The 12,633-nt window shown below is 42.8% G+C and overlaps 1 long non-coding RNA gene across 11 annotated transcripts in view; it reads right to left on the bottom strand.

Moving 5' to 3' along the window:
* The window catches only part of LOC125981304 (uncharacterized), a 111,229-nt gene continuing 98,596 nt past the window's right edge, over positions 1-12,633 (bottom strand). For 8 of the 11 annotated variants that reach the window (XR_007485877.2, XR_007485879.2, XR_007485880.2 and 5 more), the window contains 6 exons: positions 11,239-11,351; positions 5,754-5,841; positions 4,712-5,548; positions 675-835; positions 455-580; positions 1-300 (listed from right to left, as the gene is read on the bottom strand). This is a non-coding gene — a long non-coding RNA (uncharacterized lncRNA). The other 3 variants (XR_007485884.2, XR_007485882.2, XR_011088077.1) reach the window with 3 other exon arrangements.

Genomic DNA, 12,633 nt, shown 5'->3' on the forward strand with positions numbered 1-12,633 from the left:
TTGATTTTTAAATAATTGATTTTTTTTAATTACATCAAAATATTTACTTATATACAAATATACAATCAATGCAAGCCCACAGAAAAAACTGTGAACTCATTCTCACCAGTGACCGTCTCATTTACAACATTTGATGTTTCAATAGTATTATCTCTGTGTCTACTGATGTATTTGGCATTTGAGTGGTAATATGGCAAGGTGACATTTTGGGGCTACAGACCCAAGCTCGCTTTTCTGTCTTGTATTTGTAGCGACGCCATTTCTTCGCTTTGTGTGTAGTCACAGCAGTTTTAATCTTATCTGAAACAAAGTCAAACAAAACAAGAAAGGAGATTGAGTGTGAGATCATTTATGTGTCATTTGTGTGTGACTGAGATAAATTAAAATATTCATCACTTTACCATTTAAATGCTGTAAGCAATGCAAAGATTTTGGACTATAATTAATATCTTACCTATGACACCACCTATGTTTCCTCTCTCTCCAGAGTTTGTGTGAATCTCGTCAAAGTCATCGGGCATATTCGGCTCATGTTCCATCGTGGTGGAGGATGGTTTTCCTAGCATTCGTGGCAGCATACCTGTGACATGCAGACAAAGCAAAGAAAAAAAATCAATAAGATTCGGACTAACCGAGGCTGAAAAGACGAGTGGTTGAGGTGTGTGCAGTTTTACCCAAGTTGTGAGCGTTCTCAATGAAGCAGTGAATGATAGCAGTCTCCAGTTGGAGGTCTTTCTCTGTGTTGCTGTTCAACTTGGTTCTTACTTTAGACTGGAGAAGGGTGGGAGCCAAGACAAGTGACAAATTACTGATGTTCATGTTGTTCTTTGCGCTCCTGTAATGAGACCCAGATATCAGTTAGCACATTGAAAGAAAAAGTCCTTCCTGGAACAGGCAAAAGAAAAACATGCAAGCACCTGTTGGATACTTTGTGAAGGAAGTCAGCAAAGTAACGCATGACGCTCAAGTTCTTGTCAGGCAGGAGGCAAGTAATCAACATGGTGGCGGAGGTGCGGTCCTCCTTGGTGTGAAAAAAGGTTGGGAAACACTGGTCTAAGGGCCATGGGGTAGAGAGGTAGGAGGAGGGAGGGGAGCATTTACCTTAAGACCTAAAGAACTGGGTTAGCATGTGGTAACGGCCAACAGCCTGGGAAATTGCTAATAAATAATGCTTTTTTTTTTTAAATCAAAAACATTCACTTTTTATTTTGTTAGTTTGCATAGTTTTGTGAGAAAATGGATGCTGATTTGGTTACTAATAGAAAAAAAAGTACCTAAAAAAAAAAATTAAAACTTTGCCTCTAATGCTGGAGACTTGTGTCACATCATACAATGGTGTTAATTTGTAGTTTCTTAACTTGCAAGTGAATATCATTTAGGAATAGTTTTAACAACTTTGTGATGGCAATAAGATAAAGTATGAGAGTGTACTTCAAAACGAGTTTTTATTCTAAAGTTGGACTTTGCATTGGCAGCGTGTTTGGTTACAAATATGTATCTTCCTTGAAGACATGTCAAAATGACGGGGACTCATGTGAATTCTCGGGTAATTAAAAAGAATTGCGCATTTTAGAGAAATCCCGTTTCCTTCCCGCTACTCTTTACATAATGTCACTCAGGTATTTTTGAAGATTGACTGCATTTGATTAGTGCGGCTGCCAGCGTCAACCATCAGTGATGACACACTGTATTCTTAGCTGCACCACAGCTTGCAGCCATGCACCTGTTCCTTCACACACAAACACACACACACACTAGTACGCTTCGGTGCGTGTGGTTTTCAACTTGGCTTTTTCTCATTAAAGACTGGGCGCAACTTGACAGCTTTTGACAGTGACGACTTGCACATCGCAGGCGCGGCAATGACAGATATCCGACAGCTTGATGATAACTGTTGCCTTATTGCAGAAACACAGGTGTCCCTCATGGCCTACGACAATAGACAACTCTGATTGACGGATGGCTTTGATGAAAAGTTACACAACTGGAAACAAAGTGGATGTGGCTCAACCTGTCGCGGTGACATCATCCCATCATTTCCTTCTACCCTCACAAAATCATTCTTAGCAATGCTTTTTTTTTTTGGTTGTTTTTCTTTACACATTATGGCGTTTGCTCCTCTCGCGTGCCCTCTGTCAACAGTAAACTTTGTGAAAAGCGAGCTTAACAGGCCGTGAAAGGGCAGCACAGATGGTTACATCCTAGGTGGTAATTATCAACTACTTCCTTCCCGACAACAAGGAAGGGGAAAAAAAGTAACAAGGCAAGGTGTTGCCGTCAGGTCAACTGATGGCGCTGACATGTTTCGTAGGAGTTCTCTGGCAGTGAGCTCAAACCGACAAACGGGGAGAGAAAGGGGTTAGGGAATTTACCGCAAGGGTTCTTCTGGAGGTCTGACAGCACATTGACGGTGTCAAAGGTCAAGAACCACCATGAGGAGATTTTTTTTGGCGTCATTACACAGAAGCCACAAGCAAATATCTTTATTAAGGTTCTATCTGCTCCACTATATTATCATCATTTTTTTTTTTTTGCCATATCACTTTTCAGTTTCTGAAACTTGTTTGGGAGTTTTAAAGGTAAAAGAATGTGAAGTTTCAGTCATAGTTGTGGAAGGTTTGTTCTTTTGTCAAGAAATGATCCCTCTGCAATTTTGTCATTCCAAACTGGGTGTTACTAATTATGACTTTTTTTTTTTCTCCCAAAAACTTTACCGTTTATTTTGCTGTAGTTGTATTAAAATGACATGTGACAGCTAATTTGAAACCTCTTTGAATCACAGGAAATGTAATGGAGAACAAGGTGATAGACAAGCCTCCCCCTACCTCCGCACAATCCGCCCGCAACATGCAAAAATATGGAAATGGGGCCCGTATTCGGATCTTTGTCTGGTTGTCATTCTCACATGGGGCACATCAAAGCCATATGACCTGATTTTGCACCTGCTGTTTAATTAAATTTACAAGACAGACAGAGTCTCCACTCCTGGTGATATACAAATCTAGCTTTATTACCCGCTACTGTAATTTACAAGGCAATTTACCGCTGGGCGCTAATGGAGCCTGCCCAAGTGCTCCCTCTGAAAACATATACAAACATGTGCAACAACAAGTTGTGTGGAGACCAATCCCAAAATACCAAGTTTACTTTTTTAAAATGTAACCACAACTTGTAACATTCCACCAGCGAGTACACAGGTGTCTAACTCAAGGCCCGGGGGCCAGATACGACCCGCCATATCATTTTATGTGGCCCGCAAAGACAAATTGTGCATCAAATTTGCGTCATTACTAGAATTGCAAATTGTCTTCACTTTTAATAATATCGTTTTTTTAAATATTTGACTAATTTTTACTCGTCTGATTTGAAAACGCGTTATTTGTCAGTTTGATTTGTAGCTTTTACTGTATATATGAGATGTTCATACGTTTATTTGGGTTGACAGTCATAATGGTCCGCCGAAAGAAACTATAACTACAATGCGGCCTGCGAAAAAAATGAGTTTGACACCCCTGGTTTAAATCTAGGCTTAGGGTTTCAAAGTAGGGTTTCATACTAGAGTTAGGGTTTCAAAGTAGGGTTTAAAGCTAGGGTTAGCGTTTCAAACATGGGTTTAAAGCTAGGGTTAGGGTTTCAAACTAGGGTTAGGGTTTCAAAGTAGGGTTTCATACTAGAGTGAGGGTTTCAAAATAGGGTTTAAAGCTAGAGTTAGGGTTTCAAACATGGGTTTAAAGATAGGGTTAGGGTTTCAAACTAGGGTTAGGGTTTCAAAGTAGGGTTTTATACTAGAGTTAGGGTTTCAAAGTAGGGTTTAAAGCTAGGGTTAGGCTTTCAAATTAGGGTTTCATACTAGAGTTAGGGTTTCAAAGTAGGGTTTAAAGCTAGGCTTAGGGTTTCAAACTAGGGTTCATACTAGAGTTAGGGTTTCAAACTAGGGTTTAGTCTGAAGCGATAATAAAACATCCATTAATCCATGACACTCACCCTATCTTACATATTTGTCCTGAAAAAATGCATTTGTTGCTACTATCAGGCAGCTCCAAATTTCATCACAAGTATTAACCAATGCACATGAGGTGCCGGCAACAGCTAGAACATAAAAGTCTACTGTGTGCGCTTAGAGCACCAGCTGCCATGCGGCCATGGGTGCACTCCTGCCTCATGAAGGGAATACGCTTTTGAGAGACACCCACCAATCTGTGGCTAACCCCCAACAAAGATACTCAATAGCGCTAAATGTTTGAAGGTCTTACAGGGATTAAACTACAACTAAACACACCAGCTACTAACAAGATCTTACATATACTTGTACCAGGTGCTTTGTTTTCATCACACTTGGCTTCGTGCAGTCCTCGATTTGGATTGCCAAATTTGAACTGTGCTCACAATTGCAGTTCGTTTATAGTTAGGAAATAACCACAGCCATAACCCTAAACAGAATACTACAGATGTGAGGATTATTGTCATCTGCCAACATGGCCCTAGCGCAAAGTTATTTTTTCATCACCCGGATTAAGCGGTAGGAATCGGAGAGTTACTCGTATAAACCAAAATATTTTTTGTTGTCGTGCCTCACCTTGGTCCGATCTATTGCATACACGATCAACCATCCTTCTCAATTTGGGTTCTCAATTTGGGCTTTGAAATGATGCACATTTGTATTTATTATAAGTAAATACATGGAAATGTGCATTTGAGATTACATACAGACCTCTGATTGCATGTGAGTAAGAGACAAGCTCAGGTTTGCAGGAGAATATGCATCTCAGGCAATCCATAATAGATGATGAAATTTGGCAAGCCGTCCAGCCTTATGGTCTTTTCTCTCCTCCTCCAGCTGCTTGTTCTCCCACAACTCATCTGTGCTGCTGACCAACACTTGTTCGCCTTCATGAGCAAAAGCGACAATGTGTCCGAATGTCACCGTCTCTGGCAGGGAGCATCTTCCTGTTCCACCAAAACAAGTTAGATGGTGAATCTGAAAACATTCGCCCCGACCCCGCCATGAGCACATATGGTCACAAAGCCCACGAGAAAATGTCAAAGTTGAGTCGAAAGGCCAAAGTTGGTGTCACGGAATACATAGTGGCAACACACACACACACTCTCTTTCGGGTGGTATCTCTCCTCTTCCCGTTCAAGTATGAATCGAAACACAGAAGCCAATGTGGCTGCTCTCAAACAGGTATTCTTCATCGTTGTGTCCTCCCGAAGGATGGCCGCAATTAACACACGCACACACCACGAAGGAGAGAAAACGCTTAGAAAACGACAACGCCGCGAGCCACAGCATAGCACATGGCAAGCAAAGTGGGAAGAAGGAGCAAAATGAGGAAAACAAAAAAGAGAGAGGCAAGACACCAGAGAGGCTGTTTTTTTTTTTCTATAAAGGTGCAGGTGCATAATTTGAGTGACTGCCAGGCAGCGCTCTCTGTTTGCTTCCATATTAACGTTGTCAGCTTTTTTTACTTACTCGCTCCTCATCTGCACCGCTCCATGTTGTGCTGCTCACTCATGTCATTTCCAAGCGCTTCCTCCTCAAAAAGCACTGCAAGAAAAAAAAAAAAAAATTATACCGCAAACTTTAAGTCTAGGCCAATTCGTATTATTTATTTTGAACGCATTTGCATTTTTCATACTGTGGGAACTCAGTAAAGTTTTATAAGATATACGCGAACTAGAATTTAAATAAATAAAGGCACATTTTTATTTTATGACTACATGTATATCGGACACATAAATGTATGTTCTACCGCTTATCCTGTTAAGGGTCAATGGCGAACTGGAGCAACGTCGTGATAACATTCCAAAGATGCAGTTTGAGGCATTCATTGTTGATCTCTGCAGACACACACACAAACACACATGCACACGCGTAAACACACAAAGTCTCGCTGAAGAACAGCCATATTTGTGTAATTAAGCCCTAATCATGTCGTTGCTTTATCACATTATTTATTTTCGTCCCTACAGATGTTTGCCTCCATACCGAGAGCTCTTTTTAATCAGCGAGACAGATGTCTCTCGTGACAAAAGCAAAACCTTTAAATCAGCTCAAATGCTCCCACCGACTGTGCACAAACACGTGCAAAACACAATCAGCTTGTTGTATTTTCGGCTTTCTAATAACAAAGCGGTACATTCGAGGATTATTATGAACAATGCTGTATAATGTATTGTTTGTCAAGCATGAGGTCAAGTTAAGTATTTTTTTGATCATCTTTTTGAGGTTTAACAAATAAAAAAAATCCATCAAAAATTGGTTGACAGAAGTTAAAAAATGGGTGCAAATCTGGTTGATTTTTTCTTTTTTTCCCCACCTCAGAATGCAAATAGCAAAATCCTGTTTATTCCTAATATTATCTTTGTGTGCCGCCTCACAATAAAGGTCATTCATTGTCATTCATGAGAGTGAAAACTACGGAAACTGCAGCCCACCCAAATATTTTTTTCATCCACTTTTGTCAGTACTTCAGTCTTGGCGGCGGGCTCCACTGACTACTGACTATTGATCTCTGCTCAGAAATGCACTGCTAATGATGTAGAAACAGACTTTTGTCATCAATAAATGTTGAGAAATCCAATCTTTCATGCTGATAAAAAGTTCCCAGTTCTGGCTCATACTTGACAGAAGTTGTGCTCAGAGACGAAAAAAAAAGTTTTACAAATGACCAAATGTCACCAATTAGTTTGAACTCTGCATTTTTGATGACACCAGTTGGTGTGGTGGGGCGGTTGGCAGGGGTTAGCAAGAAGAGGGGGGGAATTGATGGGCTGTGCCTCCAAAATGTAAATTAAACAAAAGGCGGGAGTTCACACGACAGCTTTGGAGGGGCAGGACCGCAGACTTGTGATTGGCTCGGTGCAAAAGGAGAGCAAGTGGAGCACAGTGCAGCAAACATTGGCACACACGGCGAAGAGCTCGGAGGCAGCCGAAGCAAAATAACTTCTGTTCCAGGGAACAACAAAGGAGGAACAACCGGCGAGGCCCACAACTTCTTGGTCCTTGTTATTGTGTGATTTTGCAATCAAGAGGATGGGATCTGATCTACAAACCATGGACAGCTGGTTCATTTCCACCGCCGGGCCTTGTGGGAGATGTAGTTTCTTCTCTCAATGACATATGCAATTCCCAACTGTCCCTCCCCTCTCTCTCCATAATTGCCGACTTTTCAGTAACAGAAGGAGGGCCATTTTCTGTGTGTGCGTGTGTGTGTGTGTGTGTGTACAGCCTCTGCTCTCGTCAGGGTCCAGCCTTACTTCAAGGGATAAATAAAAGATGCAGAGTTTATCTAAAGGAGCCTAGCAGAAGGTAGACGCAGGCAAGATGGATACAGAGGGATTCTTCAGAGAATCTGGGCCGTGCATGGCACCGCATCCATTTTCCATTTGGGCCCGACATGGTTCAAACACGCTGCATTGTGAGCTACAGATTGTGTTGACTGGGTGTCCCTCAAGTGACATGTAAAAAGCCGGCCCCCCCATCTGCCCGACAGATCTGTGCGGGCAGCGCCTGAAAGCGTTGGCAGAGAGAGACAGGTGGGACGGACAGACGGACAAACTGGAAGGCAAGTGCCACTCAGTCTCCTTCCAGCGACATGATCAGCACGACAGAGGGAGCGAGGGAAACTTATGCGGCGGCAATGGAAAATGCGAACCCCGATCGTGTGAGTGGCGTCATGCATACCTGTCCATACACACCCGGAAGCTCCGGGAAACAGACCTGCTGATGATGCACCCCGACAGCCTGCATGCGGCTAAATTATGCTAATAGCATGCAGTCATCTGCCTGGTGCCATTTGACTCGACAAAAACACTTAAACACTCCATCTATTCCTCTAAGTGGGAAGACGAGAGGCCATCTTGGATGGGTGGGCCTGTGGGTTTTTTAACGGGAACAGAGCAGACGAGTCAGTGACACGCCGCAGTCTGTTCGCCGCAGTGGCAGGAGGACTAGAAGAAGCCCGTCGGCATACATGTGTGTGTATGTGTGTGTGGTAAACAAACAATCTTATATCATATCTCAGTCAGTTATTTGCTTGCATATATGTATGGAAGGAATAAATAAATAAAAGCTAACAATGTAAGAGAGACGAACTGGGAGGGACTGAGAGTGCCGAGAGAATAGAGCAAGCCATGGTTTCGTTTGAGGTTCACTATGGAGATAAATGTCAATTCTAACTCTCCGTTGGCCTATACGGGCACAAATTGAGCAGCCGCGCTCCCGTTATCAGCTGCGCACACACACACACATAGTCTCCCTTCCGCTCTTGAACAATTAGCTTTATGGTGGCTCTGAGCCTGTGAAATGTCATTCTGCCAGGTAAACTAGCTATTATATCACAAAGGCTACAGCTGAGTCAATTATACAGCGTAGGGAGGGTGAAAGGGGGGGGGGGGGGTCAGGGGGGGAAGAGAAGGGGGCAATGAATGCATGAGTCCATCAAAGGAGAGGGCACGCAGGTCAACGGTGGAAGAGGCTGCGGGGAAAAGAGGCTGTTGGGATATAAAAAAAAAAAAGAGGGGGGAGAGAGAGAGAGAGAGAGAGAGATGGAGCTTTTCAGTCTTGTCAGTAATTATGCTAATATGATATTTACAACAGAGACGACATCACTACAATCTTGCATGCAATTAAAACATGAGCAATATGCTGTTTTCCGAGTACAGTGTACATCACAAAACACTTTTGTGATGTTTCAAATACAAACCTAACAGAGGGAATTTAGTAATAAAGCAGCCGGCCGTACTCAACTTTAATACCTTTGTAGCTGCTATAGTGGAAAGAAATGTGATGATGGTTATGGAATGGTAAAGCGTACCACAAAGAGGAGGTGATATGGATAGAGTCCTCAAGATTGCGCTTGAGTAAATTTAAGAGCAGCCAAGACGATGAAGGGACTGCTTCTGTAAGCCTGTCACAGATGCTGTCCTCTCTGCAGAGTGACCAGATGGAGCCTGATACACGGGGGCAAACAAAGATGGCCCCCTGAGGGCCTCCCATCCTTACTCACTCACCAGTCCTCACCTCTCAAATGGATTTGGGGGTAAAAGCCACTTGTTCCCTGTCTCAAGCCCTCCAATGCACCCATTACCCCCTGTAAAGTGCCCAAATGCCAGCACATCCCACCTGGGCCCAGCCAAGCCTGTCCCGACAGGAAGGTGGTGCTGATGGTGTGTGTGGGGAGGGGGGTAGTTTGACACACAGTTCTGAGGGCATCCACCCCTGACGGAAACACAATGGCCCAAGGGCCGGCTGGCCGGCTGACTGGGTTAGCTACAGATAACGTTGTTAATCGCGCAATGGCAAACAGCGGCCGGCGAACAATGAGGAAGCGCCAGTGCGGTGATTGGAAAATATCTCCCAGCACAACCGCGCGCTCATTGATGTTAATACACACATACACACACACATACATAAATGTGGAACATTGTAATTGAGCTCTCAACTCAAGGTGTTCCAGGCTGATAGACATGAGAAGAATAGACGATGTATTCCTTTTTTTTATATTCAGACGAGTATAAATCGCCAGAAATCCCTCAGCCTATTCTCTCATAATCTAAGTTTTGTACAATGAAAGCACATTGCTTTGGAATCCGGATTTTTTTTTCTCCCCTCTACCTTTTTTCCTCCAAATTCCATCTGGGTGTTAGAAGATACGATACATTCATACTTAGGAAAAGAAGATATTTACTGTTGAAACATTTGCAAAAGGGTTTGCCTCTAAAGCCATACAGCGCATTCTCTGCAGATGTTTATTGTTTTAGAACAGACCAAATAAACAGAAGAACAAACATTTAATCTCATAAAAGAAATTAACGTCCAATAATGTGCAGAATATAAAGTTGGGAAAACTCCAAAAAGTTGTATTATGGGAAAATGCGTATAAATGGTTTCAAGGGTCACCAAGCAGCTAAAGTACATTTTTAACATCTTAAAATTTTAAGAGACCCCACACATATGCCTTTCGAAAATGACTTCTGCTCCTTCCATCTGGGGTGCACCACATAAATCCGCAAATCCACTCAGTTTTTCACACCTGACAGTCATATTAATTTCACGACGCCTTTCTGGGCTAAGACGTGATTTTGGTTAGTTCGCCGATCAGCGGGGTTTTCTTCCACCGAAAAGCTGCTATAAAAAGCATCCAGCAGCTTTTTTTTTTTTTGCTGAAAAGCGAGTCAAAGTCATCTTGATCTTCTGAGTACTGAGAATCAAAACGCTCTCAGAGAGCGCAGAAGCGCATTAGCACATTTAACACCACAGTGGAGATTTTCGAAGCTTCCAACCTTAGAACATCTTTGTATGTTATCAAAACAGTCTTGAAGATTTACAATTTTCCACATTTGAGCGGCTATAAAAGAACATATTCATCCTTCCACTCTGATGCAAGTTAACCTTCATGATGTGAGTTGGCCCTCGTTGATGAATGTTTACGCCCGTGCATCAGAATGTTGCCGTGCGTGTGTGGAAATCACAGGGGGCTCCTATCCGCTGTTTGGCTCACATTTTGGCAGTCCTCGAAACTCTGCCATGCATACGGAAACACGCAGGAGCGGGCCTGGAATCAAGGTCAGGCCTGGAAAACCATGTAGCGACGCTCCCAGGACTTGACTTTCTGCTGAGTTTGGCATTTGTGTGCACAAGCTGTCCCCTGAGGTTGCAGCCAGGAATCACCCATCACTGCTTATCCTGAGGAACCTATAATGAGCTACTCGAGGACAGTCCTTCTTAGGAATAATGTTTGAAGGATCTTGGCATGCCAGTTTGCATAAAACGAATACATGGCCTTCTGGCACAAACGTGGAGCTACATTCACCAGGTACATTAAAAGTTACTCTGCTGGCGGGGGATTCGGGCAACATTCATCCATTCATCTTTAATGCGGGGTCTCATTTTTGTCGCGTGCCGCATCATCGTCATAGTTTCCTTTGGAAGGCCTTTATGACTGTCAACCCAAATAATCTCATATTATACACAGCTACGGAACAAACTGGTGAATTTTGGAATCAAAGACTAGTAAAAACTGTTCAAACTTTTAAAAAAGATGAATGGCAATAAATATTGCTAGAAACATCTCTATTTTTTAAAATTGAAGACAATTTGCAATTTTAGTATTGACACAAGATTTGTCTTCGCGGGCCAAATATGGGCCAGAATTTGGCCCATGGGCCAGAATTTGACACCCCTGTTCCAATGGGTTTATCTATTTGACAGGTGACAGGGAACTGGAATAATACCTGAATGTCGACTGGTCACCGATCGATCACGGCTCACATGGGAGGGGGGGGACATTAGCCACTGTGTTCCAAGACAGTAGAATATATCACTCCAGAAAGTATCCCGTCTCTGCCTGGACATAATAAGATCATGCTGAATCAGTCCAACATCAAAATATCCAGTTCACCAATTGATAAATTCCCATCTCGCTCTCTCCAAATGTCAAGAGGGCTTCGACTGAAAGTACAAAGCCGCAAAGATTAGAAAGCCTTCGCTCCACTTTTTGCGGCGACCTTAAAAGGAGCGGCGCAGTGTGCAAACATCTGGTCCATCAGCTGGATCCTATGCATCAGCGGGCACAGGGACACACTGGGACAGGTTGGCGGCTGCCTTTGACAGCAACAGTTAATTTCCAACATAATCAATTTATGTGCAGCTCCATAATAACCATCTGTGTTGTGCATAGAGGAGGACAGTTCTGAGGAACAGCACAGCGTTGGCTGCTGCTCCGCCTCTTCCTCTTCTCCACGAGCTACGCCAGGAGCAAGAGGGAGAAGGAAGCAAGGAAAGGGTGATGAAAACAAAAGGGGTGAAGGTGAGAACTCAGAGGAAGGAATGACTTTGGTGTCCAAAAAAGGAGATAGATCATGACATTGGGTGGCAGTGAATAAAATTTAAATGCTCGATATCAATTAGATGAAAAATACTGTAATGTTCATTACATGATGCAAATGCATTGAGGCGGGTCCCTTCAACATTCCCCCCTGCCGTGTAAAATAATTTTTCTACAAGGTTAGCTCCCCTGGCACCACATCCTTGTTCACCTCTAGTGTCAAAATTTGCCAAGGAAAGTGTCACTCAGCCAATTACTTTGTGTGCTGACACGCAAACACATACACAGCTGGTATGTAACACAACATGAAAACTGAATTAAGCTCGGCTGACCCTTGACCCCACCACATCTAATTTTCATAAGAGGAATCACCATAATGGGCCCACCTCTTTCTTCTCACTTCCCTTGACGTTAAAAACATGTTTGTATGTTTTAGCCATGTTAAGGCATGGGTCCAAAATTGAGGCCAAGAAATTAAAGTGAGAGACTATATTCAAATTTTGCTAAAAGTCAAACTTACTTTAATATGAGCTGAAGCCCTTTTCTACTAATTTTGCTGACTCAACTATTTTAGTTCTATTGACAATATAAAGCAAGCAATTAGTATTCCAGTGATTGTCACTTTTTTTTTTCTCTAACAAAGCATTTTTTTAAATAAATCTCCAATGCAGTCTACAAGTCGAACTCAACACAGTCCAAGCAACCTATCATGAATTATACATGTGCTGTGTGAACGTCCATGTGTCCCTCTACATCCTCTACCATCCTAATTGACATGCAGCAGGGCCGAGCAGCTGTGAGG

The sequence above is a fragment of the Syngnathus scovelli genome, chromosome 14 (assembly GCF_024217435.2).
Source record: "Syngnathus scovelli strain Florida chromosome 14, RoL_Ssco_1.2, whole genome shotgun sequence".
NCBI lineage: Eukaryota > Metazoa > Chordata > Actinopteri > Syngnathiformes > Syngnathidae > Syngnathus > Syngnathus scovelli.